This window comes from Parus major, chromosome 1 (genome assembly GCF_001522545.3).
Source record: "Parus major isolate Abel chromosome 1, Parus_major1.1, whole genome shotgun sequence".
Lineage (NCBI taxonomy): Eukaryota > Metazoa > Chordata > Aves > Passeriformes > Paridae > Parus > Parus major.
This window is the reverse complement of record NC_031768.1, coordinates 23,119,017-23,146,079: the sequence shown is the minus strand read 5'-3', so window position 1 is coordinate 23,146,079 and position 27,063 is coordinate 23,119,017. Positions and strand designations below refer to the sequence as shown.

The following is a 27,063-nucleotide window of genomic DNA, read 5'->3' as shown; positions in this document are numbered from 1 at the left end:
AGATACCTATAGTATAAATATTATAGATATAAACCTATAAATACCTAAAATTTGTTAGGTAGATTGACTTAAGTTCTTGAAGAGCAGCAAAAACAATCAGAGTACTTTGAGTGAAATTCCAGGTACTGCATGGAAACATCAAACTATATCAAATTCACAATACAGGGACTTGCTTGTGGCTTGTGCAGACACTGAGATGTGGTTGTCAACTGGTGTATCTTATTTTCATTACATTAATTAAGGAAGATGTTTTTCTCCATTGTCTCATCTCCATTTTCAATTTAAGTGAAAACTTTTATTATTTTCTTATAAACTTGGGAATGCTGAGAAAAGAAAGAGAATTGCCATAATTGCACAAGTCTCATTTAAAGCACAACCTGGATTTAATTACCTTCTTTTGTTCTTGTGTATAGTTTAATTTATTCAGACACTCTGCCCTCTCTGTTAGCTCCAGCCAACTCCTTATATTCTAACCTTATGACACAAGTAAATTTTTTAAAAAGCTTAAAAGGCTACAAAACACAAAATCAGATCCTTAATATATCATTATTTACAGGAAAGGTGATGGAGAAATACCTGTTTTAGTGTCACCCTCTTAACTTTATGAACTGCTGAGCTTCTTTAGAAGACAGAGAAAACACCACAAAAATCTTGTATTTCTAAGTCTCTTTCTAAAAACTCATCACCAATGAAAAAAAAGCTTTTTGGGAAACCATGCACACAAGGTCTTCCAGGCAAAGTGCCCATGAAGTGCTAAAGGCCCCAAAATGCTGCTAAATCAGAGCACACAGCTGATCATCACAAGCTAAGTGATTTAACTGTCAAAAAAAATTAGCATTTTTGCTATTGATAAAATCATTTGTTCTTGTGTTTTAAAGACATAGTGCTCCTCTTCACAAAAATACAGTACAGTTAATGATTTTCCCTTCTTCACTTCATTTACACAAAAGAAAGACTAGATCTTGAGTCTGGATCTGGCCTTTATATGGTAACCAAAAGAGATCACATTTGTGCTGCAATTTTTTTTTTAAATTAGGGACAGATTCCAGGTTTGTCTGAAAAAAAGAAAACATATAATTTTACATTTGCAACCATAGTTGATGCAGTCTACTTTAATAAAAAGAATTGTCCTGGAATTTGGTGAGACAGAAAAGTTCTCTGCAAGATCTGTCTGTTGGACAAACATGGACATTTCTCTGCATAGTAACTTTTTTTTTCGATTCCCACCCCACACCCTTGCAAGTCCTAAAGCTATACATAAGAATTTTGAGGCAGTAGGTTACCAAGGCAACTCATGCAGCTTATCATTATCTATATCTCATTACTAAAAGATTGATTTCGGACAAAGAGTAAACTTGTAACAGGGTGTGCTGAGGGATCACTTTATTTTAAGTTGCTAAAAACCAGTGAAGCCTAAGCATATGATTCTAGTTTGGGTGCAGTGAGTTGAGGAAATGGCTCCATAAATGCCTTTTCAGTTTTCCTTGCCCACACTGTACCGATATTTGAGTTTCTGTTACCTGGATTCTACCTCCCTCAAGATAGCAACTTCACTGATTCAAAAAAGAGAGGGAAAAATCAAGAACTTACAGGCAATGGCAACAGAACCCCTGGGGTACAGCCACAGTTAAACTCAGATCTCTGGACACCACAACAAGGCAATTCCTGGTTTTGCAGTCCAAACACTGAATGAACAGCAAAATGGCTATGCAGCACAAATCCCTAGGCTCACATAACCTTATCCTGACAGACCAAATTTCATTTACTTATCCAGCATATAAGTCTGTACTAACTCAAGAGAGGTTTATCCATATTAGACACTTAGTGAACATTCTGCTGTGGTTCCAGGCTTTACTTTGAGTTGATCCATACATTGTTAGTACCACTTATCTTCCTGGTTTTCATTAACTTACCTGAAGCAGAGGTAGCTTTCTCGTTTCTAGTTTTTGCACTTTGTTTTTAATGCGTTACATATCTGAACCTTTCTCTTGCCAGAGCATCCAGTATGCAGAAAGACAGCCTGGCCAGGCAAGAGCCTGAATATCCTCAGGTCACTCAAAAACTTCTGAAGTTTGCCCAGTCTGGCCCTAAATACTATAGCACAAGGCTCAGGCAGGGATCCTGGGTGGGCAGGCACCGCACAGCAGACTCCCATTTGCAACATGTATAATGTTGTAGTGTACTACAGCCACACGTTAGGCTTCATACTAAGGGACCTGAAGCAGCTCTTCCATAACACTAAAAAGGCTGAAAATAGAAAGAATATGAATGACATGTTTACTTAAAGCAGGATAAGCAAAGTGCTCTGCTCTGTGCTTGACTGCAAGGTAGTGTGCGTGCAAGAGCTGCACACACACATCAATAGCGAGGAGTGCTTGCCTCCTTTGAAGAAAGGAAGCTTGCAGAAGAAATACTGACCATCAAAGGGATCTCAAGAAAGGAATAACACTGCTTCTTGTAGACCTTGCTGTCTCCCAGGGGCCAAGTGAAATGGCCCCAGAACAGAACAGAGCAAGGAAACAAGTCACCACCAGCCCAGCACCACACTGGCTTTGTAAACCTTCCTAATCTCCATTCACCTATCCTTTCTTGATGCGTGAGAACCAACTGCAACACATTTTGCTATTAAGGGTGTCATGAAAAATGGACTTTATTATAGAGAAAACCATTGTTTGTGAGTAAACACATTATTCTTGGTTATAAAATACAGCAGCACAAGCAAGTACTGTTAACAGATTTGGCAAGGAAAGGACAAACATGTTTGAAAAAAAGCTGCTGTGGAACTCAATATGACTACATTACTCTAAAGGCTGTGGTGAAAAGGCCAATTCTAAGTTCATCTAGGATTATACCCATTTTTAAGCTGCATGAAGATGGACATTTAATTGAAAATACTTGCAAGAATTGAACAAAATGGCTTTCAAGAAAAATACGGACAATGGTGAGTTTTCTTAATAAACATTTATCCTCTTGGGCATAAATTAAGTATATGACCTTTTGGAATAAGACATGTCTGCAAAACATTCATTAGTAGGTTATTAGGCTGATTAAACAAAAATACTACGGATATTTTTTGTGCATTTTCATTCCTTACCCTTCAGCACATCAGCTTATCCTGGTAGTGCTGAAATCAGTAAGAGGTTTAACGCTGACTTTTATAGGATTACCTCAGGCTAAGAGCATATGAACTTAGGCCTGGTGCGAGGTTTTGTCTAACTCTTAAAATACACCTTCACTGAAAGATCTTTTTTAATGCAGTTAGATGAGAATACAATACTGCTCTGTTTCTGGCAAAAGAAGTATAATTGCAATGCCTCAAGAAATGGAAGTGGGCATGGTGCTTTGAGATCTGAGGGTGATAGAAGAAAGCACTATTATACTAAAATAATAGATCAAAATTCAGTAAGAGACCAGTCAGATACTTAAAAATAGAGTTCAAATGTAAACCTAGAGCAGCCATTAAGCAAATGGAAAGTCAGTTTGTTTTTGAGGTTGGAGGTGGGAGGGCTTTCCATATGGAAAACTTGGTAATAGGTAATAGGTAGATAAGAGAAGCATTATGTCAGGAATTATGAGCTCTCCTACATTGCTGTCTACACATTATAAAAGCTGCTGTGAGGAACAATGATGAAATGAGTTGTACATCGCCATCATTTCCTAAAAATGTTACTTAGTACTGAGGGCAGTTCATCACTCCATTGGATTCAGGGCCCCATGAGAAAAAGCTTTATTATAACGACACCACAGCTCACTGATACAGGACTATATATTACAGTTCTTGCGAGGTTTTGTCCTGCCTGCATTTCTGGCTTTGTGTACCTTTGTGTACCACTGCAGTGACCAAAAATTATGCAAGACCTGCTTTGACATCTTTCCTTTGCAAAATGTCTTTATAGAAGTCATACTGTAATCTGATTTTCCCACATCTCCTCATCCAAAAAGTTAAGGCAAGAGCAGCACATTATAAATCCTGGAGGTAAATTTTTGAGTGTTAAAAACAAGCATTTTGAAATGGAAAACAAGAAGACAAACATAACCATTACATTAGTGGTATCTACTTCAGCACCAATATGCACAAGTTGAGTTATGTGAACATATTCAGGAAACAATAAAGAGGATTAGATATTCAAACAATAACTAAGAAAATTATTGATAAAGCAAGAGAGGAGAAATTAAAAAATCCAAGTGGTACAGGGTTCCATAATCTACCACAAGAGATTGGAAAAACAAAAAAATCTCCCAAATTAATATAGTTTTTTATATTCTAAGATGTAGCATTCACAGAATATTCATGAATTAATTTACTCAAAAACCAGCATGCACCTGCAGCAACACTTCCCTCTGAGCACATGGAGATTCTTAACTAAGCAGCAAAAAGATTCTTCAGAAATGCTGATGATGAGCTGATGTGCACATTTTGCAGTGGATTCTCAGAACTCATAGGTCCAGAGTCTCCAATTTATCCCACACACAGAATTTGGCCCATGAACCCAACCAAGGCAAAGTTCACACTTCTGGCAGGGGGTCAAAGACAAGGGAAGGCAAGGCATCTGTATGAGTTCAGCTTCCCTCAGTGTAGGAGGCTGGGGATGAGAGGGGCAGCAAGAGAAGGGTAGGACTGCCTATCCTGTGGGAGAGTTTTCCCTTGGGATGGAGGCAATCCCAGATGTACACACAGTCTGACACCGAGCTGATGGCACCTGCTGCCAATGCTGACTAAAACCACTGCTGGTGATACCTGAACAACTTGATGCAGGAAGCCTCTACAGAAAAAGAGCTAACTCTGAATCAGAACATCCATTTGAAAACTAATCTGCAGCAACTGCTATCACATTTCTGCACTAGGCCTGATGCTAACCTTACATCCTTCTTGCTGCTTTTGATAAGTGTTAACGAGAAGTTAACAGCTTCAGATCTACATCCTTTGTAGTTTTTTCAGACTGCTATTCTGTATTTCCTCCACAGAAAAAACCTCTCCGAGGAAGAAATGTATTTGCTAATTATCTCCATGAGATGGTACTCAGTAATGGCTTTATACAGAACCCAAATGCCAGATTAAGAGTAAGGGCACTGTTTTAGTAAAAAATTTTCCAGGTAAAACATCACAAGTTGCTACAGAGCGCAACAAATGCAAAAGCCAACACCAAGTTTTAACACCTACAGCCAATAAAAAAGAGCATGACACAGATCATAACATAATCATAATATCATTTGATCATAATATCATATGATCATAACATGATCATAATATCAAAAACAGATGAAACAATATCATGACTTGCAATTGTTAACAGATATAAATCCCTTCTAAAATGCTCTGGTCAGTCTCTTATCATCTCCAACTGTTCAAGTCCCTGTTCAGGCATCAAAAACTGTCAGGGTTTAACTCCAGACAGCAACTAAGCACCACATAGCTTCTGCTCAGTCACTCACCAGAGCATCGTGGGGAAGAGCAGAAGTGAAAAATTAGCTCTAGAACTAGTAGTCAAATAATTTTCCAGCATGATGAGCCGGTATGCTTTGACTGAAGCCGACTACACATAACCTTGTGTGGCACCTTGTTCTAGGACAGCTTTATTTTGGACAGAATCTGCATCCAAGCACTTCACAACTATAAGGAAATACACACTGCTGCAGCTGCACCCATTTCTATTGCCTGCCAGTTGGCCAGGAGGCACAGACAAGGCAGCATGTTGTGTTTTAAAGATTTCTGACCCCTTACCAGCCTAGGCACCATAAAACATTTATAGACTATTTTGGACAGCATTTCATTGCAAATTCCATATGCTTAGCTGAACTATTCAATGCCCAGAATGACAATAAAGGAAGATTACATTTGAATGCACCATGTAGCAAGTATTCTACCTTTTAGCTGCTACAGCCCATTATCTCCTAAAATAAACAACAGACAGAGGCTCGCTCCATCAGCTCAGTTCCACAGTATTAGACACCTCTGTGCAGCCTAAGGGTGCCTAAGTATCTCAAACATCTACTCCAGGGTACAGCCTCATCTCCATTCACAGGTATTTGCAAAAGAGAATACAGCCTGAAGGGTGAAAGTTCTTTAGTATGTTGTATAATGTAAAGGGAAAGAAGAAAGGCAGCTGCAGATCCTTTCCCCAAGCAAAATGTGTGGTCTTGCTTTTAGTGACAGAGATAACCACATGATGATGATGCACTTAAAATAAAAAAAGAAAATTTGTACTAGTATTTGAAGGAATTAAATAAAAACAGTGTCTGATCTCCAGAATAATTTAATGCATACTGAAGGGAAAGATCCCTTTATTATGGAAAATACTTTTAAATAATTTGTCCTTATATGCCATCACAAATTTACAAGGAGACCGAAGTGAGATATGTAACTTCAGAACATGAAGTGATTCATTTCTTCTGCACCATGATGCATTTGTTCTTGCATATATGGCCCAGCAGAGTGAGACAACAATACTGTCTATAATTTTACCTCTGCAGGGATAGACAGTGCAGACTGGCACAGAAGATCGTGTCAGCTAACTGAATGTCTCTCTCTTACCTCCCGTGCAAGTGAAACTGTGTCTGCCACATTAAGCTATGGGTAACCAGTCTGAAGGAAAGGATGACCTTTTAGAGGATACTACAATATTTAGGACCCTAAAGCAGCTCATTGGATCAGCAACCTAGTGATAAAGTAGTTCAGATAATCTCAGCTACATCCAGCAATGAGCTCTGGCCAAATGTCAGCTTTTAGTCCGCTCTGAGTAAAACTGGCCAAGCACCAGCCTTGAACATCATCTCCATCACAAACAGAGCTTCACACTGTTCTCCAGACTTTCCTTCCTGCTTATCCTTTGTATCACTTGACTGGAAAATTTGCAATCTATGCAATTTTAAAGACTTTGAGTTTTTTTTGCCTCAAATTCAAACACTAAGGACATTCAAACAGTGTCCTCTTGAGAGATATTTTAAATCACTTCATACATCCTCTTGTTCACTACTCGCATAAAGTCTACTAATGTATCCTTTAAATACAGAAGAATCACATTTTTTTCTTCTCATTTCCCTTCTGCTTTCTGCTTGTTTAGAGCTGAACGACAGCACCTTTTGCATTAAATCATGACCAGGCCATTAACATCAGGGAACCTTTCCCATTAAAAAGGCAATATATATTGACATGTGAACACTCCACTCCCAAAAGCTTTTTTTTTCCAACACTTCATTAACATTTTTCACTGCTGAACCATTATACCCTCCCAGAGCATGTCTTTATTGTCCCATTTCCTCAGCATACCACTAATAACACAACAAAAAGAGAGGAGGCAATTGCAGATAAATCAGCCCAACTTCCCATCGGGTTTCCCTTCCACACTCCTGCCATCTGTGCTGGCTGCCACAGCACCACGTGTGCTTGGGGACAATACCACAGGGTTGCACTCCAGCCACTCTGCTGTCACTGTCAGTCTGCTGCTGTCATTGTCACAGTCCTGTACTTCTGCTGCTTGCCTTCACGTGCTCGTCTGCAGGGACACCTTCCAGTCTGGGGGCACACAGCTGAGCTCCCAGCACCACACACGCCCTTCTCCTCAGGAAAACTGGAGACTCATCCCCCAGTTTGTACCAAGAAATGTACAAAACACAGATTTCAAGACTTGAGAAGCAACACGTTGTATTTCGAATGGCCTGTTTGCTCCCAAGAAATTCCCCCGATACAATGTTATCAGATTAAAGTTTCCCCCCACACACCCCCCAAAAAATACTATTTTCAAAGAAATAAAGAAAATGGATGTTTAAATCACAAAGAAAGTTAAGAATATGTGAACACTTATTTCTACTAGATTAACATCAGCAAAAGACAGAATCAAATATTGATCTATATTTCTGGATTAGCTTTCTGAGGTGTGCAACCACCTTTTCACAGCTGTGAACATAGCACTGCAAAAAATTGATCATCACTCACTTTGCAATCCGAACTGCATGAATCATTAATAGCTGACTTGTTAATTAAATACGGTAGCAGAATTCTAGATTAGTCCTGCCTTTATAAGAGCACCATTAATAAACCTGTTTTTCAATTTAGGAAACATCATCTTGTCATAGAGTAGCCATTGTATTATTCCTGCCTAAGTATAATATTTCATTCATTACCTTGACAGGTTGCATAATTTAGGCCATCCACCAGAATAAATTTCATCATCTTGAAAATGTTATCTCTATGTCCACAGAGAAGCCCCAGATGCACAATGCCTCCTGTAAATCTCACACAAGAATTTTCATAAGCCAGTGGGAACACAGAAAAACCCTACAAATGGGGCACTGGGTATCTCATTTATTACTGGGCACCACACAAAAATGAGTGTTTGGTCAAAGAATTCTCTTCTTCCCATTTTCCATTCTTCAGTCACTTGCAGGGTGTGCAAATGAAAAAATCACTTTTCCACATATTCAACAAGGAACCCAAACAAATTAAATACACCTCTGTCCTTAATCCATTTATATTGCACATTATAATACGAACATATGCATTGTACAAAATAGTGCAACATCTGTGAGTGTCTCATTTTGTATTTTTAATTGATATTGTTACAACTGATCCCCATCATCTTCCATCAAGTATGGCATCCATGACCAACACTTTATCTTTCAAAAGACACCCAACAAACACTCCTGGTAAAACTACTTAAGAAACCCTCAGAAAATTGGTATCTAAAAAGGGATTCCTTTTTGAAAGTTTCTGCTAAACACCTCATGCAATCAAATTCACTAGCATATATAGATATTTGCTAGATATACATGTACATCATTTTATTCATAGTTACATGCACAAACAGAAGCATCTGTAGAAATCTAAAAATATTAATTTAGGGACTGCCAGACTGAGCACATGATGATTAAATGAGTAGCACTTTGAAATGCTGAGGTAGCAATACTGCTAAAATACCTGCTGAGATTCAACTCTGGCTTCATTAAGCAGATAAAGTCATCACTGTGGAAGTGCAAGATTGTCTTTTTTGGCTAATGCTTAATCAGACTTCAAGCATGTATTGCTAATAACTGTGAATAATAAATTAATTCAAAGACTGGTTCTTACATGCATATAGACGTCTGATGAATGGCTGCTAAGAGGTCTGCTCTAGAGACAGGAAATCTCTTATACACATTTACTAAATGCATTTATTCATTCTCACAAATCCTTAACGAGAACCTCACTATTTTCTGTTTTAAGTATACACAGAAGGAAATTTTAGAAGATAGTAACTTATGAAACAAAGCAGAGACCAAATAAAGAATAGACATGGTTCCTCTTTTGTATGCACTGTTTCTAAGGAGTGCAATTGATCCACTGTCAGTGGTGCTTTTCTAGTGCATGTTTCTACATAAACAAGACAGTTATTTTACCACAAACCTGTGGTACTTTAAAAGATTTACTTTGCCTCCTCTTCTGAGGACAAAATTTCTCACCCACAAAATGAGTATGACCAAAATTCTGTCTTTTGAGGACCTCTGGTCTGACAACTTTGGAAGGATTAGATATCCTACCTATGAACCCAACTTCTGCTTCTTCAGTAATAAGATTATTTTGCCACGTCTCCCCCAAACCTGTTTTAATAAACTGTCTATTCTCTTTTACTCCCAAAACACATAAGAAAGATAGATGTCTCACCACTAATCCATAATTTCCACATTTAATGCTCTAAATGTAAATTATGTAAAGGTGTGGTGACCTATCTGGAAGGCAGAAGCAAGGAGCCCATCTTAATCTGGCACAAGATACAGGGGTATTTTTCTTACAAATGGTTCTTTTAAATCAACCTGAAGATTTGGGAGTCTATAGCAAAAAATATTTACTCAATTTCAGTGCACTCCTACAGGATTCCTGATATAGAGTATTACTATATTTGAACTATATTATATAATAAGCATTACTATTTATTACATTCATATTACAGTAAATGTGTTTTTGAGATCCTGCCTTTGCTTCTACAAATTGGTATGACAGCACTGATTTACCCTGGAGCTAAACCAAATTACACCAGGAAGAGTGTAATTCACTCTAGATTTGCAGAGCTGATACACAGAATCACAAAATCAGCTGGGTTGGAAAACACCTCTGAGATCATGGACTCCAACCTATGACTGAACATCACCAGGTCACTGAGTGCCACATCCAGTCTTTCCTTAAACACCTCCAGGAATGGGACTCCACCACCTCCCTGGGCAGTGCATTCCAAGGTATAATCACCCTTTCTGTGAAGAAATTCCTCCTGATGTCCAACCTGAACCTCCCCTGGTGCAGCTGGAGACGGTGTCCTGTTAATAATAGCCCTGTCACTGCCTGGGTGAAGAGGCTGACCCCCAAGTGGCTCCTGCCTCCTTTCAAGTATTTATAGGGAACCACAAGGCCAGCCTTCAGCCTCCTTTTCTCCAGGCTAAACACCCCCATCTCCCTCAGCTGCTCCTTATAGGATATACACTCCAGACCCTTCACAACCTTTGCTGCCCTTCTCTGGGCAGAGATAGCACAACAAGAAAATCAAGAATGTAAACCTCTACAGCTCAAAATTTGGTCAAAAGAAAGAGAGCTGTCACTAGAAGCCAAGGCCATGAGGCTGTGAAAGCCAGTTCAGTCTATGGTGCTTGCAATTGTTCACATGCATTTTTGTCAACTCCACTGCTTTTAGTAGGTATGATGCAATACAGGGGAATGTGTGCATGAAAGAAAGACAGGAAAAGGGGGAAATTTAGTGATTAGAATATTAATATGGGCATTATAGAATATAATACATACATAATATAATATATATAGAATATATATAGAATATAATACATACATATATAATATAATACCTACATAAAAAGGAATGCTTTCCCCTCAAATGAAGAGGTTTTGTCACAGAACTCTGCAGTTCATATTATTTTAATGGATTTTGCTTGCTGTTTTCTATCATATAGTAGTTCATGAAACAGTTCATAAAGTCCTTTGGCAGAAATTAACTGCGTTTGTTGTGTTACAGTGGTTGCAATTAAAAAGGCAGTATTTCCACACTGCTACAAAATACAGTATTAAATAATAAACTACAGTCTTTGTGCTTAGAGAAGAAGCAAGACTTTGTAGATATCTTATTTAATGAGGAAGAATTCTTTGCTTCTTTTGAATTACTTTAAATAAATGCAATTTTCTTGGTTAAAGACACTGAATAAATTATACAAGTGATGTGCTTTTTAGATTAAATTAATCTAAACTCAATTAATATATATTCACAGACAATATAATAGACTAAATCAAGATCAGTGTGATGTCCCTTAAAGGATGAGTAATTTTCAGCTGCAATATATACAAAAACACAGTCTTAGAGAAAATTTTTCTTGACCAGATAGCTGGGATTCCCATTTATTCTGAAACCATTACACATAATGTCTTAAATCTCAGACTACAGCAAGAAAAAGGTATTATTTTTCCCCAGAACAATAGTTTAGTGCTGCACACCAATTTCTCACACAATTTCTGTATGTAGTAACTCATCATTTCAAGGGAAAAATATGAATTAAACATATAAACATAAACATATCCATGAAGATGCAAGAGCATTTCTGCTGCATACATTCAGTGGCAAAGATTATAGTTTCTACTTTGCCTACAGGGATTGCAATTTGGAGGACTGTTTCAATTTCAAAACCAACCCTTAATTAGTTTGTGTTGTCAATTGATAAATTTTTCTCCTTAAGCTCTAGCATGGTTATTTTTGCTACATGGTAATATCCACAATGCACTTAGTTTTGCTATAAATTCTTAAAATAATTTTATTATTTTTTCAAATAAATTTGCCACCCCTCCCCCAAACCTATTTTAATAAACTACCTGTACTCTTTTTTAACTGCCCAAACACATCACCATAAAAAAAGACAGATGCCCAAGCGTTAATCCGTAACTTCCACTTTCAATGCTCTAAATGTGAATTATGTAAAAGTATGGTGAATTACCTGGAAGGCAGAAGGAGCCTTGTAGTCAAATATGTTACTTATACCCACACATTTTTACAAATAATTCTTTAAAAGGTGAGTCTGAGAGTTGTATGATAGCATGAGTTCAGTACTTAGTCACCAAAAATGAGAAAAAGAAAAAACCTGCATATATTTCAGCCCATTATTTTCATAAATATTGTAGATCAAAAAACATAAAATTTATTAGAGATTCATAATCTGACAGTTCAGTTGCAGATTACAGGATTTCATATTTATGATTTGGTAGTCCATATAGAAATAATTGTAGAAGTTGTCACTGAAGGTTGATGTTGGCCAGCTTTCAGTCACCCACCCAGCCACTCTCTCATCCTTCCTCCTCAGCAAGAAAACAATAAGACAGAAAATATCATGGATCCTAATAAAGACAGGGAGATCATTTATCAATTACCAATATGGAAAAAATAGACTTGACTTAGGGAAAATTATTTTAAATATTTGCAAATTCAAGTAGAATGGTGGGAAACAAAGACAAACGAACCCAACCCTTCTTCCCTGGCCTTCCATTTCCTTCCTTCATTATGATTCTCCTGGTTCCTTCCCCCACCCCTGCAGGAAGATGGTGCAATGGGGTTTGTAATGGGGTTTGTGGTTAGCCCATGGACCACAACCAGTTTCTCTGCATCAGTCCTTCCTGCTGAAACTTTTCCACTGATGCAATGTGAGGTCTCCATAAGCAGCTCCAGCATGGGCCCCTCTCAGAGGCTGAAGGCCCATGTGGGCCCTCCACTGGCTGCAGTTCCTCAAGGCCATGTCTGCCCATGCCAATATGGGTTTCCCCAGGGCTGCAGTCTGGACACCTAGCTGCTCTGGCATGCTTCTCCATGTGCTGAAGGGAAATACCTGCTCTGTCACTTTGCACTGCCTCCCCTTTTTGCTCTGACCCGGGCACTTGCAAGGTTGTTTCTCACACCTTTATTTCCCTCACTGCTGTTTTCTGTATTCCCCTTTCTTAAATATATTTTCATAGAGGCACCACCAGTGCCCAACTGAGGGGCTCAGATGTGAGTCTGCTGGAACAGTGTTTATCACAGGTCAGACCCTGTCCTCTTCACAAACCCAACAGCCCTGGCAGCCCCACCACTACCAATACCCAGATACCCACACCCAGTAACCTTATTTACTGATAGGTTATTTCCATATATCACATCAGACTACTCAATTCCTCACTCTCTCAAAGCAAGAACTTAATGTACAACAGCTACCATTTACTAGGAAAAGCAATAAACTAAGTTCCCAGTACAACTGAGGACAGCTTTTCCCTGGTACAAGTCACTACTGAACATGTCAAACGGGACAAAGAGGTTCACAAGCATTGATGCTGGCAAGGTCCATTCTAAGAAAGCACTACATCATGCTTAAATCAGGAGGTATTATATAGACAATCTTTAGTCTGTTATAAAGGCCTCAAGGAAATATTTTTGTTTGTTTAAAGAACAAAATGTATACAAAATACAGAAATAGATTAATGTATTCGTTGAAGAACTCTAATGCATAAATTCATTAGGGAAGCAATAAACATACTGCATAAATTAATTACCTTGTGCTTATCCTCATTAAATGCTACTTAATGAGTTAATAAGCTTGAAAAGCAATGACAAATTGCAAAAGTGCATGCACAGGATTTTTATTTTTTTTTTTTTTTTTAATAAAGCACCATGTCTAACTGAATGCTGAAGCTCTGGATACAGGCTGATAACATTCATGCAAGGTGGTCATTTTATCTTCTAGCCCCCAAAAACAAGAACCTTCTTCCACGAGTTTTGAATTTTTCAGAGAAGAGACAAAAAAGTTCAACAGCTGAAGGTACTTTAACTAAGTTTCAGGAATCACCTCCTCCTAAAATTAATTTTGTACAAATTAGTTCATATTACAGAATAACTTCCAGCTTCTTGGGAAACATTAATCAGAAATGTGCATGTCCACACATGCATATGTGTGTGCACACATAGATACACAACAGGAATATCTTGCCACATTTGAGCCTTGCACCCAGGCTTTTGTGGCCTCTCAGTGTTTGAGAATGAAGAACATGTACATGTGTTGCCACAGTCACAAACTGGAAAGAGGTTGGGCAGCACTGGAGGAAGTCATATCCAACACCAATAAATATTGTATTTATTTATTATACATATACATATACATATACATATACATATACATATACATATACATATACATATACATATACATATATATTATACATATACATATATATATATATGTATGTATGTGTGTGTGTGTGTGTGTGTGTGTGTGTGTATATATATTATACATATATATATATATATACACAATATGTATTGTGATGGGTTATGAGTGGTCCCGCATTAACTGAGCTGTGTTATTCACATGCTATGGAAGACTTAAATGGTGGCCCCATTTGTCATCTCATAGATATAGACTGCTTATACTCCCATTTTCTGCAGCACAAAGGCTCAATGTACTGTGTTCTGTCTTTTGATTTAAACAAAACAAAACAAAAATTCCACACATACACCTTTTTCACTTGCTCTCTTCCAATGCCAAAATTGCGAGAAGATGGCAAACTGCATCCCAGAACACATCAGTCATAGTGACATTATAAATGCCTTGATTTTAAGGTAAAATTATCAAATTATTGGTGCATTAACCAAGAATGATTCAATGAATGTTTCAAAACACAGCCGTCTCACCTTCCCAGGACACACACAATTCACAGTGAAACTACCAGTGCTACCTTGATAAAATATTTAAAGCAATCTTTGACCATTACATGAGCAAACATTTCCCAGACAACCTCGGGATATTAATCCAATTTTTCAAGTCTTAAATTGATCTTTTTTTAACTCCTTAAAACTTACTTAAGCAAAGGAATCCAATTCCTCTTTGTAGGGACAATAAAGAGATAAAGTAGTATTCTGAACAAAACCTGTCAATCCTTTTCAGGGATTCTCATTCCTTGGATTATGCTCCTTTTTCCAGGATATTAGTGTGCTTAATTCCTGATTTGTTGAGAATCATAAGCAATATCTAGCAAATTGCAATGCCTATGATTACATACATACACACATCAAAGCATTTTTCAGTATCCTCCAGCATGACCAATCCACACCAGTAAGATCTCAGTATCAGTTGTCACCATGAGAAGACTTTTCAAACAAAATCCAGAGGAAACTATCAACCAAAGCAGCATCAGAGAAAGCTACAATATTAATCTTGGATCACATAAAATATTGTGCATTGCTATGACAGCATGACATTATATTAACCCCACAAACACAAAAAAGAAGTACACTTCACAAGGAGGCATGTGCTGATAGTACACAGCTACCAGAAATTCATCCCTTAGAAGTAAATAACTCTGTAGCCTGATGTTGAAGCAAACCTTCAACTATTTTAAAACCCAGTCACTCTGCAAACAAAACAATATGTCCATCAATCACACTAAGTCTTTAGACGTTTTCAATTGATTTTGGTCACTTAAGACTAATTAACAAAGGATTCGGAAGTCACAGCACAGCTAAACGCCATCTCCATGATTGGATAAAAATGTGTATTAAACAAATCAAGACATACTCATGTTACAAACAGGTCCTCAAGAGTTTTGTGCTGACACTAAGGCAATAAGAGAGCTAATGAGAACAGCTATATTCTGCTCAGCACTGTTTAGGATACTAACAAATTAACTTTAGATGATTTGTCATCAAGTCCCTGCAGGAAGAAGCCACACTATTTAAGGGGGTGGGGGAATAAGAAAGACAGCATGCTCATCTATGGAACTCCTTCATCCCAGGCTAACTACCAGGATAATGGTAAAAATTGTATTAGAAATAACATTTAACAGGGAATAATTTTAATCATTTATCTCAGTAATATCATGTACTTTTTATTTACTGACAAGCACCTTAGCCTTCATTCATGTCTTCAATTTTAGTAGTCATGATAGTACTTTAAAAAGAACAGTTTTGTAAAGGGATTTAAATGCCATTTGTAAGAGAGGAATCACAACTCGTGGCTTCCCAGATTTTCACAAAATGGCCAATGGAGTCACAAAATTAAAACTGGGTGATAAGGGATGAGAATGGTTGGGCTTTCTTTTTTCTGTTTTCCTTTAATATATCTTATTATGTCACATCCCAACCATTATGTCTGTGGGAGAGAAAGGAAAGGTCATCAGTAGCCAGTGGCAGCACCAGCTGAGAGCTGGAAATGGTGCTTGTAGTTTTCAGCTGTCAAATCTTGGCTGAAATTTAGTAAGTGCCAATATGAAATGATCTGCAAATCTGTAGATTTTTTTTAAAATAAGCAAGAAAAAATGAAGGTTTTTGAGAGAGCAATTTAAAGTCTGTTATATTATTATATTTATTATATTATTATAGTTATACACAAATAATACATTGCAAGTTGTTCAGTCTCACTGGTTCCCAGGTTAGCAGAACTCCCACCCAGGTTCTGTGCTTAAACACCAAAGCAAAACAGCATTTTGCATCACATTTGAATCCACTCCCTCTTAAAATGCCCTGAATGCCTTTTCTTTATGGCTGCTAAGTTTTCATGAAAGTAGGCATCATCATTAAAAGGAGACTAAATAATGTATTTAATCTTTCAATGGTATCCACAACTCATCAATGTCTTGCCAGCAATGAAAGAAGACAAAAATGTAGAAACAATACAGAAAAGATGCAGGAGTCACCAAGTAGCTGACTGTGTAGCAAAACTACACAAATATTTTCTGGCTGTGGGTCCAACCTCATGTTTTATATACAAAACTGTAACTTTTGTAAAACAGATGTGCCTTTCCCAGAGCAGGCTCCATGTGAGAACAGTGTGTGCTTGAAATGAGAAGGAATTCACATCTACATACCCAACCCACTAGTAGGACCTAAAAAAAAAAATAAAAAGAGGATATGTTTCCTCCACAACTGTGAGTTCAGCAAATATGCTGCAATAGCAGCCACAACACTGCTGTCCTTTCTGAGAAGATGAGCTAACATTTAAGCATGGAAGACACCCACATTGGGCCCACCCTTAGGCATTCCCAAGTGCCAGCCTATTTAATCACTGATTAAAACCTTTTGGAATGCACCCAGCCAGCCTACCAGCACCACCACACTCCATCACCTCCCACTGGCCCCTCAAACATTCTCATTCCCAGTGTGGAAGAGGATGCTTGCATTGAGTCAAGAGCCAAGGGTAGATGACATAAGTGCCTATGCTTGTCTTTGTGTGTACATTTTTTGGATTTCTAGACCAGACAACTGGTGCAAACAGCTACAGCACGCTGCTGTGGTCCATCACCCTCATTGTGCATCACAAACCACACCAGAAAAATTTACCCACCATGCAGACACTACATTACACAAATGGGTATGGCTGTGCATGACTTGACACACCTACAGACAACCTGAAGTCTGAATAACTGGCTTTGTCCCTTAAAAATAGACCAATATTTTCCTTTCATCCTTTTTCCGGGGCACAGTATGTTCTGTGGTACTTGCTCTTGAATTGCTGACAAATCTAGTCCTACTCACTAGAACTGAACTGACTTTTTAAAATCCTATGGATTTTATTTAAATTGCAGTATTTAAAATATTAAGACCTAGCTAGTATGATGATGGCTTACTGTATGAAACAGAAATGGAATGTGTTCTTAGCTAATGAAACTCCTCTGACTTAAATTTTGTATCCTATCTTATTTGTCCCTGTGGACACTACCGAATTTCCCCTCACTCTTCTCATCTGATAGATTGAAGGTCTTGGGGAGCAGGGACTGCCATTTATTGTATGTCTGTAAAGGATTTAGGCCACCCAAAGGTTTTGAAATGCTTCTGCATTTCAATGTCCACATCATATAACGAGGACCTCTGACTCCTCTTTCTAGCAGATACAATTTGCAGTAGATGTATCTAAAACTAATAATGAGAAGACAATTTTAAAGTAGTGTTTTCCATCCTTGGAAAAGTGTATAAAGCACATAGTCAAACCACCTTGCTCCACCCTCTTGCACTGCTGGGAACTAGATGAATTAGTGATCAGGTATTCAGGTCTGCTGGAACACGACTTCCCTCTGGCCCATGGAGTGCTTCAGCAGCGAATGCCACAGCCAGCAGGACGCTGCCCAGCTGCTGTGGGCTCTCCCTTTGCCTGCCCAGGATTCCTCCTTCTGCAACAACTGCACAGCTCCCCTAATCCACTGCCTTTAATTTAAGCTTTGTAAGGATAATGTAACATCAACCTCAGACATTCTCTGTTTGACTAAAATTTGAGGGAATATAATGGGGGGACAGAGAGAACATCATCTATCACTGGTGGCAAAAGCCACCAGTCCTGTACCAAGGAATAAAATTTCACTCTTTTTTGGAGGAAACAAACAAAAAAATCCCTCAGGATTCTGGAAGGAAATAGCTGCAGCAGCTGAGTATTAATGCACACATAAAGTCAGAAAGCCTAATTAGTAGTTACACCAATAGATGAAACACAAAAATTTTACCCTGTGAGTGAAAGTTACCATGAGCCAGCCTTAACTCATTGAAATAGTATTCCCTACCCTGATGAACAATATTGGTCCCAAGGCACTAGCTGTCTACTACACTGCCCTGGATGTCCTGTGTGTTGTTTGTACATACATTTCCTTTCACAGGGGAAGAAAGAATATATCTGGAAGCATAGAAAAGATGATTAGATACCAAAATCTCAGTTTAAGATACAGAATTGGAGTAAAACTACTGATGACTGTCACCATCCACCTACGTATTAAGGTACAGTCACCATCAGGGCTAGGTCTCTTTACTGGTAGTGCTCATATTAAAGCCCAGCTAGATCTGACACTCAGGAGTGGTACCAAGCCATTTCTATCACAGGAAGGAAGGATTAGTTAAAGGCAGAAGACCTCCTGTGAGAGTGCTAGAGAAATGTCCCAAGCAGAGGAAGACAAACTCGGCAGGGTCTGTGCCCATACTGTTTGTCCAGAGCAGACCCTGAAGCAAATCAGCCAGCCAACAGTGCCTTATTTGCCCCCCTGTCCCTCTTGACAAGGAGCTACCTCTCCAACACTGCTAGGGATACTGAATTAGCATATATGTGGTGTGAACAATCAGGAGACTTGAACCTGGGACTAAAGTAAGAGCCAAATTACTTGTCTAGCTAAAACACATTCAGTGAGGAATAGTGAAAGGGGTCAAGGGAGTACCAGGCCACTTGACATCAAAAGCAGTATCTGTGGTAGGAAGTAGGAGCAGAGCAGCTTGCAGTGTTTTTATATCCTTTCCTTTATATGGCTGTGCTGGCACACTGGGATGTAGACGAGCATGTCCTGCTGGGAAAGGAAGAGATGTGACAGGACTGAGGAATCGTGAGTCCAGGGCACAATCTTGCATGCTGAAGCAGCCCTGACTGTTTTGCATTAAATGCACATGTCCACACTACCAAGCACACAGCAGCTCTGCCTATGGATAAACCATTTTCTTTTACAAAGACAAATAAGCAAAAGATTGATTTAAAAGTCTGCTGCAATTGTTGCACAATAAAAACAAGTGACAAGCTTTTAGGCTTAATTGCTTCATCAGTCCAATCAGGGAATAAGGTATTCTTAGCCTGAGAGCTTGTCTGTTTCTTTTCCAGCAACATCCATTTAACTAATAAACAGATCTCTCTCTCCCCAGACTTTATTTATATTATATTATTTCAGAGTGGATACAAAGCTCCCCATCTTCAAAAACATTAAAAATCTAGCATTTAAAGATAGAAAATTATTAATTTTTAATTCTGAAAAACATGAACTGCCTTCCAGTACTAAGAATTAATCAATTTTATCAATCTCTGGGAAGAACAAGTTTGCTTATCGAAACTGAGACAATACTTGAGAGACTTTCTCTGAGGAGAAAACAGTTATGGACACCTGGTTGATGGGCCAGGATATTCTCCACCAGGTTCTCTGTCTAGCTGAAACACTACAGTGATTAGCTGGAAACCAGCTATCAAGAATACCTTTATCCCTGTAAGGCCATGCTACATTTTAGAGTGGCCTCATGGCTGGTCCAAGTTGCACCTTATCATCTATGTTTATAAAAAGCTGCCTTGGCTAAACTGCAAGAGCATACAATCAGTAAACCCTAGCTACACCCCGAGTCCTCCTCCTCATCCTCTGAAGGCCAAAGATGACTGTGGTATAATGTGATTCAATAATGCCTTCTCCACTAGGTAATATCTGAGCAGAATTTGATCCTACAGATGCACATTCTAAAGCCAGAGTCACGTGGGTTTCAAAAACCAACTATAACTTTTTTTGGAAAGCACTTGACACATTTTGTCTTCGCCACCATGTAAAACTACTACTGTTTTCTTATAGACATTGTCTACCTAACATTGTCACAGAAATAAAGCTTTCTATAACCACTAGAAACTAGTGGTTCTGTTTCCCTTCCAGGTGAATTTTCCATAAAGTTTTGTTCCAGCACTAATTGCAAAATTAGCAAGAAGCTTACAAGTAATTAGATTGGGGTGTTAAATCACTAATGTTCCTTAAATAAAACTCCTAATTAGGACACACTGTATTTATCTACAGTCTAGATCTGACAAACAGCACAAACTTTCCTTTTCTAGCTGAAATCCAGGACACTGCCAGGGAAGTGCTAGGGACTCACAGTTCTCCCTTCAGGAAGGCTCATTTGACCTGCACAATTACGGGCAAGGATGCCTATGCCACTCCACTTCAATACCAAAGCAGACTGGCACAGTAGAGAGCATCATGGCCGTAAATTCAGAATAATTTCCACCAGGAAGTTATTTATCTCTCTCTTTTGATGACACAGGAAGTGTGAGCACCTGCTCAGATTAAGCTTCTGTGATGGAATTTAGCTGCTGATACCATAAAAATGTAAAACTATCAACACAATCCCTCCTTCTATATGGTATTTCTCAGACACTAAGATAAATGCAGTTGGATAGATGCTTTTGTTTTATTACACCTAATAAAACACCACCTGACACAAACACTTCTCAATTGAGAATTGATCTACAATAAACTACTGCAATACAAACAGCAACAGTTACAATTTTTTTACAGCCCCTTTACACCAAAGGTACTTAACTGCTCCAAAACAAACCCCACAATTGCAGACATCCCACACATCCCGCAGACAGTATTTCCAAGCATTTTGTACCTTGTTCTAATTTCAAAACAAAATAATCCATTTTCTCAGAAAAGCAGATGTTTACACCAGTTTATTTCAAGTCCACTGAATATCTTTTCACATGAGCACAGAATTTCTACTTGCAAGAAACATTTCACCCCCAGTTTGATACTGACCATCATAAAAACTAATACGTCTTCTGAACCACAGGCAGTATCTTTCAGTTGCCTGGATTTTACTGTCTGAACTGGCTCTGTTCTATGCTTGTGATGAAGCTGCAGAACTTTTTCTCTCAGCAACTCACTTGAGAGGGACTTAAGTCTAGAAGCACCAGAAAAATTAGCGTGGCTACCATGGTGCCTGTATCTCTGAGTCAACACAGATGCCAGGCTCTCACTGCTGGGGATGCATTGCTCTTCCATGCTGTCAAGGCCACTGAAGTCAAGATTTGATACCTTATCCGAGACATACCTTCATTTCAGAAAGGAGAAGCTATTTTTCAGCATGACTGGAATTAACCAGGTACTTCTCCACGTATAATACAAAAGCCACTGTTAGGACAACCTCCCTGAAGCTGCTTACCTGTGAGGCTTCATTGCTGAGATTGTCTAATTAATTTTTAGTCCAACTTTAGGTGTCCCTTTTTGTGTAATACAACAGTAACCAGCCCATTAAAAAGGTACATATTTGCTATACCCATTAGAAAAAAATCTCAGTCATCTCTTCCTACAGCACAAGGCAGCAAAAGATGTTTTTTGCAATATTTTTCTTCTATTGCAACATACAGTAAACTCCATTGTTTTGCAGTGGATACACTGAACCCTTTGTATTAAAATATTCATTCAGACTGAACATAGAGATGTTCTGACTGAAAGCAGGCTGGGTGTTCTGTCAAAAATAACAAGTTTTGCTGAAACAAAAGCCTTTCTGCAAATGATATTGCAAATCTAGTATGTAATTTTGGGGGAAAAGGTAATGATCACAGATTCCAGCTACATTACTCAGTAGCTGAGAGTTCACATTGTCACCATCAAGTCCTGAAATCAGGTCCAACACCTCAGGTTACACACCTTGCTTTTATGATCCCAAATATTTTAGGAAAGAGAAAAATATTTCCCTGACCAAACAGATACAACGTTTGCATTAACACTTCCAGGAATTAGAGAGAGTGATATTCTAAAGTGAAACATTTAGAAAGAAGGAACAAAAGCTAACATCCATTATCCAACCCGCCTCTTCTGCATGTGTAATGAGACATGCCAGAGATATACACACTTATAGCCATGAATCAGAACATGATTTATTAATAAATGCTCCACAAAAAAGGTTGTGTGAATAGTTCTATATATACACAAATATTAATATTTATTTGATTGTTGTGAAATGCCACAAAAAAGCTAAACAAATTAACAGCTATGCTTGGCACCACATGAAACACACACCTTAAGGAAAATTAACACATCTAAGTGCAAAGGTTAGAATTAGATGCCTGCCAGGATGGTTTTTTCATCTTATTGAGCAAAAAAATATTTGTCATCTTTTTCAGAACAATGCAACAAACTGTAATTCACATGAATTTGGCAGAGTCTTAAACCAGCAGGTCTGTTCCACAAAATGGCAAGATCTCCAGTAGCTGCTGTTGTTGCCAACATGAGACAACACAATATTCCCAGGTACCATCAGCAGCATCTCCAGATATTGCTGATTTTGTGCAGGATTATAACATTTTTCTATGTTAATTAGCTTCAACTATTTTAATAACAGTAAATAGCAGAAAGAAGATGAGGTTGAAGAAACACAGAGAAGTTTGCTAGACTATGATCAGAAAGACATTAACAAGCCAACACAGAGGACTGAGATGTTACTGAGAGATTATACAAAGTGGACCATGCTGCCTTTTTAAATTTGAGGTTTTTTTGTTGTTGTTATTGCTTAGTTTTTGTTACGTTTTTTGGGGGGTTGGGTTTGTGGGGTTTAGTCAGATGAGAAACTCACTATTTTGTCACTTTTTTATAGAACTGGACAAAAAAATCATGTTCACAAAAATCTGAATAAAAGCAGTATTCAGACAGGAAGAATATTTTCTGTAGCATCTCACAATTGAACAAAAACCTTTTCTGTGTATATGTATCTTGACACTGCATATTTAAAAAAATCAGCCTGAAGCAACTTGTTGGTTAGGAAAATTGGGTGAGACAGAAGAGGCTGATGTTCAAATCTGTAATTCATCTCACTGAAGTGTCCTGTGATTTTGGCCACTTACCTTATGTTCACTTTGTCAGAGCTCCCATGAGTAAGGTAAAAAATCATTCTCTTCCAAAAGAGTAAAAATGTGGTTGAAGCTGCTGTTCTGACCATCATTTCATGACAAAAAATATTTTAAGACAGGCATGGATCTGAATATAGCACTAAGATCTTGTTTTACAGGGGTGAATGCCAAATGCTTCAACTAATTATGCTGGTTTGAAATAACAGTACTACTTAAAAGTAACATAATGTCAACATAAAATCAAGAGCTCTTTCAAAGCAGTGCAATAAACCACTGTTAGCATGATGGTCAGTTGCCTCAACCAGTGCTACAAATTCCAAGAAAATCAAGCTCCATTTAATTCCTACTGTACAATTACAGAATATGTGATACCCTATGTTGATGTATTCAAATAACTCTGTACACATCCAGCTGGAATTATTTTGATCTCCCACTTCAAAATACTTCAATGTTTATTCTTGTTACACATTAAATACAGGTTCTGCATACTATACATCAGACATTATTGATAGTACTTAGAAAATTATTCTATAATCAGGAAAGATTAAATTAATAATAAAAATGTATTGGAGACAAAATATATAAAGTCAGTTGCTGTCTGGAAACTGAGCTCTGGCCTAACCTATGTCATATTAGACAATAGGCTTTCCCTCTGTTCCTTCCTCTTACAAATTGCTTGCTGTACCTGTGTCATCTTTTGAGGCCAAGGACTGGCTTTCTCTTTGTGTAATGTGATTTGCAGCTGGGATTTCTGAATGCTGCTACAAAACAAAATTACTGGAACGGTTCAGAGCTCTGCTCTACCAATCACCCTAATCCCAGTCTTTATTGGTACTGTTAATGGCACCCCTGCTGTTACAGAACAATAGCCCACTCAAGAGAACTTGTCCCATCACTTTGAATCTACTGTAAACACACACATATATACATGTTCTATGTACATAACACGGTTGGTTTTTGTTTTTTATTCTCAGGCACAGCTCAGATGCTGGCAATGGAATTTAGAATGTTTTTACACTCACAAAATCATTCCCAAAGCAAAACACCACCTAAAAAGGCTACTACTTCAGCATTGCCCCTCATTTTTGGTGTAACGTACTGATAAAAGTGGTAACAGAACTATAAGCAGAATACATAGAACAGAAAGCTCAACAGGAGAATAGTCTCTTATGAAGTTGTGGGAACAGGAGTAGAGAGAAAACACGATCTTCCTGAGATTCTGCCTAGGAACAACGCACAGCAGGAGACAAAAGTTCCTAAAATCACTATGTAAACACCTAAATTGCATCATACGTTCTCTTAGTGAAACACACCGGATTATCCTGACACGCTATTCGCTATCGTGCCAGAGGGAAGGAAAAGTCATTTTTCCCCGGAGCGATCCTCCAGACCAGGCTCCCACTGCCAGCAGCCCCAGCCCTGGGGCAAAGCCAGGGCTGCTGGTATCCAGCCTCGTACCCGCACGTTTCCAATGGCGAAACCCGGGAGCAGTAGGAGATCCAGCCCGGCACGGGGGGACAGGGGCTGAGGAGCCACCTGAGACGAGCTGGTGCTGGAAGCCAGCCTGGCGCTAACACTGCTCTGAAGCCCTTCTGTCACCCAGTCGGGAGGCACGCTCCCACAGAACATTGGGATTTAACCGGCTGACACTGCCAATGAAAGAAAATGTTTATCAGAAAATCGCCATCCAGCTGCCTGTCAGCACTGATTTCCACCAGCGGGGTGGCAGGATCGCGACAGCCTCTCCGCCCCAGCCGGGGGCTCGGGAAGGGCAGCGGCGCGTCCACAAAGGGGCTGGATTGAAGAAAAGTGCCCGTCTGACGGAGCCTGGGCTGGTTCTCTGCCCCCAGCACACAATGAGCAGGGGCTGAGCCCCGCAGCTCGCTGACCCCCAGCTCCCCTGGCTCGCTCCCCACCGGCGGCTCCTGCCGGCCCCGGCCGAGCCCCCCGGGCTGGCGCCAGCCTGCGGGGCCGGGGCCACGGGCAGGGCACGGACACGCGGACAAAAAGGAGCACAGAACACATGAAAAAGCACACACATCACCACCCTTCTCTCTCCCCTAATACTCACAAGAGACCACCAACCAAATCCGTCCGCAGAAGGCGCCTCCTCATCAGCCCTCTCCCTGTCCGGGAGACCCGCGGGGCATGCTGCCCCCGCTGCGGTGCGCGCCTGCCGGGCCCCCGCCGCCCTCCTCCCTCCCTCCCTCCCGAGGGCGGCACTCACCTCGGGGGAACGAGACCGGGCCGGGGGGCCGCCTCTCTGCCGGTGCCGGGCAGCGGCGGGGCGAGGCGCACTTCCACTTTCTCTAAGGTTCTGTCTTTGCCGTGCCGAGCCGTGCCAAGCCGTGCCGTGCCGCCTCTGCCTCCCCGGCACTCCTCCCCGCCCGCCCCTCGCCGCCGCCTTCCCGCGATGCGAAGCGAAGCGAAGGGATGCGAAGCGGTGCCCAGCCGCCGGGCCGGCCGGGGGCGGCTCTCCCGGCACCGCCCCGCCCCGCTACCTGCCGGGCCAGCCCGGGGGCGAGCGGAGCTTCAGAGGAGACACCCCGCCGAACCCCGCTTGCATCCCCCAGCCTCCCTCTGCAGTACTCACCTGCCGTGCTCGGAGCTCACTCGGCCCCGCGGGGCACCCCGCAAAGGGCTGCTGCTTTTTCGGGGTTTGACATGCTTTGTCCTCCCTTCTCCTTCGATAAAGTGCTGGAAGGAAGAGGTCCGGGAAGGCTGTGTGTATGGGAGCAGTCTACATGTACTTCAATACAACAAAGACCCACTTGATTCCCTACTGGCACCTAATGCCCAACAAAAGAGAAACGCTGGGAATATCGTAATTATCACCCCGTGAGATGGATGCAAAATCAACACTTCTTACGAGGTTGTACTTACAGACCAAATGGCAGCTTGGATGCATCTGTTTCTGTCCCGGTACTATAAGCAGCTTGCTCACATCCTACTGCTTTAGAGCTGTGTTTCCTGGCACCGTAGGTAGAAATCTTGCAAAAACATAAAGGCAGGAAAGTTACAAGTCCCAGTGACAGTCTTTTGCCACCTTTTTGAGTAGTGAGATTGGCTGGTAAGGTATTTTGCCCACAGATGAGAACCCTACCTAAATTCTAGCTAATGTGCGTATCAGAGCATCTTTTTTCGAAAGAGGCTTACCAGGAAGCCTAGCAAAGTCTTCACTAGACACTGCCCTACACAACCCATGCTATGTAGTCTTCCACTATATGCTCTCAATAGGACCTGTCTTTGCTATCCTAGCAGGATTCACCCACTAATTTCCTCTGTTTGCAGGGTATACCCTGCACCCACATGGGTCAAAACTCACTTCAGGGTTGCAGTTACAGAAGATTTACCTTCTCCCAGAGCCCCTTCTAGACCTAGCTGGCATGCCAATGATACATAGAATACCCAGATGCCTACACACTATGAAATGCTGTAGAATATAAATACCTGCATATTAGATTACCTTTCACTTGGTCTTGAATGTTCCCTGCTTGCCTGATGAGGGCATCTGCACTGCTGATTCAGGTTTGGTTGTGTGAGATAAAAGCAGCTGTCCCTCACTTAAAGCTCAGTTGTGATCCACATGCAAGTGGTCCCAGGGTTTTCCAGAGAAGCTCAAGGATCTGGCCACAGCTATCTCTACATGAAATTATGTATATAATATATATTATATATTATATATTA

The 27,063-nt window shown here is 39.9% G+C and overlaps 1 protein-coding gene across 1 annotated transcript in view; it reads right to left on the bottom strand.

Moving 5' to 3' along the window:
• Window positions 1-25,703, bottom strand: part of MYO16 (myosin XVI) — a 363,582-nt gene extending 337,879 nt beyond the window's left edge. The window contains exon 1 of the mRNA XM_015633144.3: window positions 25,604-25,703. The gene's annotated coding sequence lies outside the window, so the exon portion shown is untranslated. The remainder of the gene's footprint in view (window positions 1-25,603) is intronic.
• Between the last annotated feature and the right edge of the window lie 1,360 nt (window positions 25,704-27,063).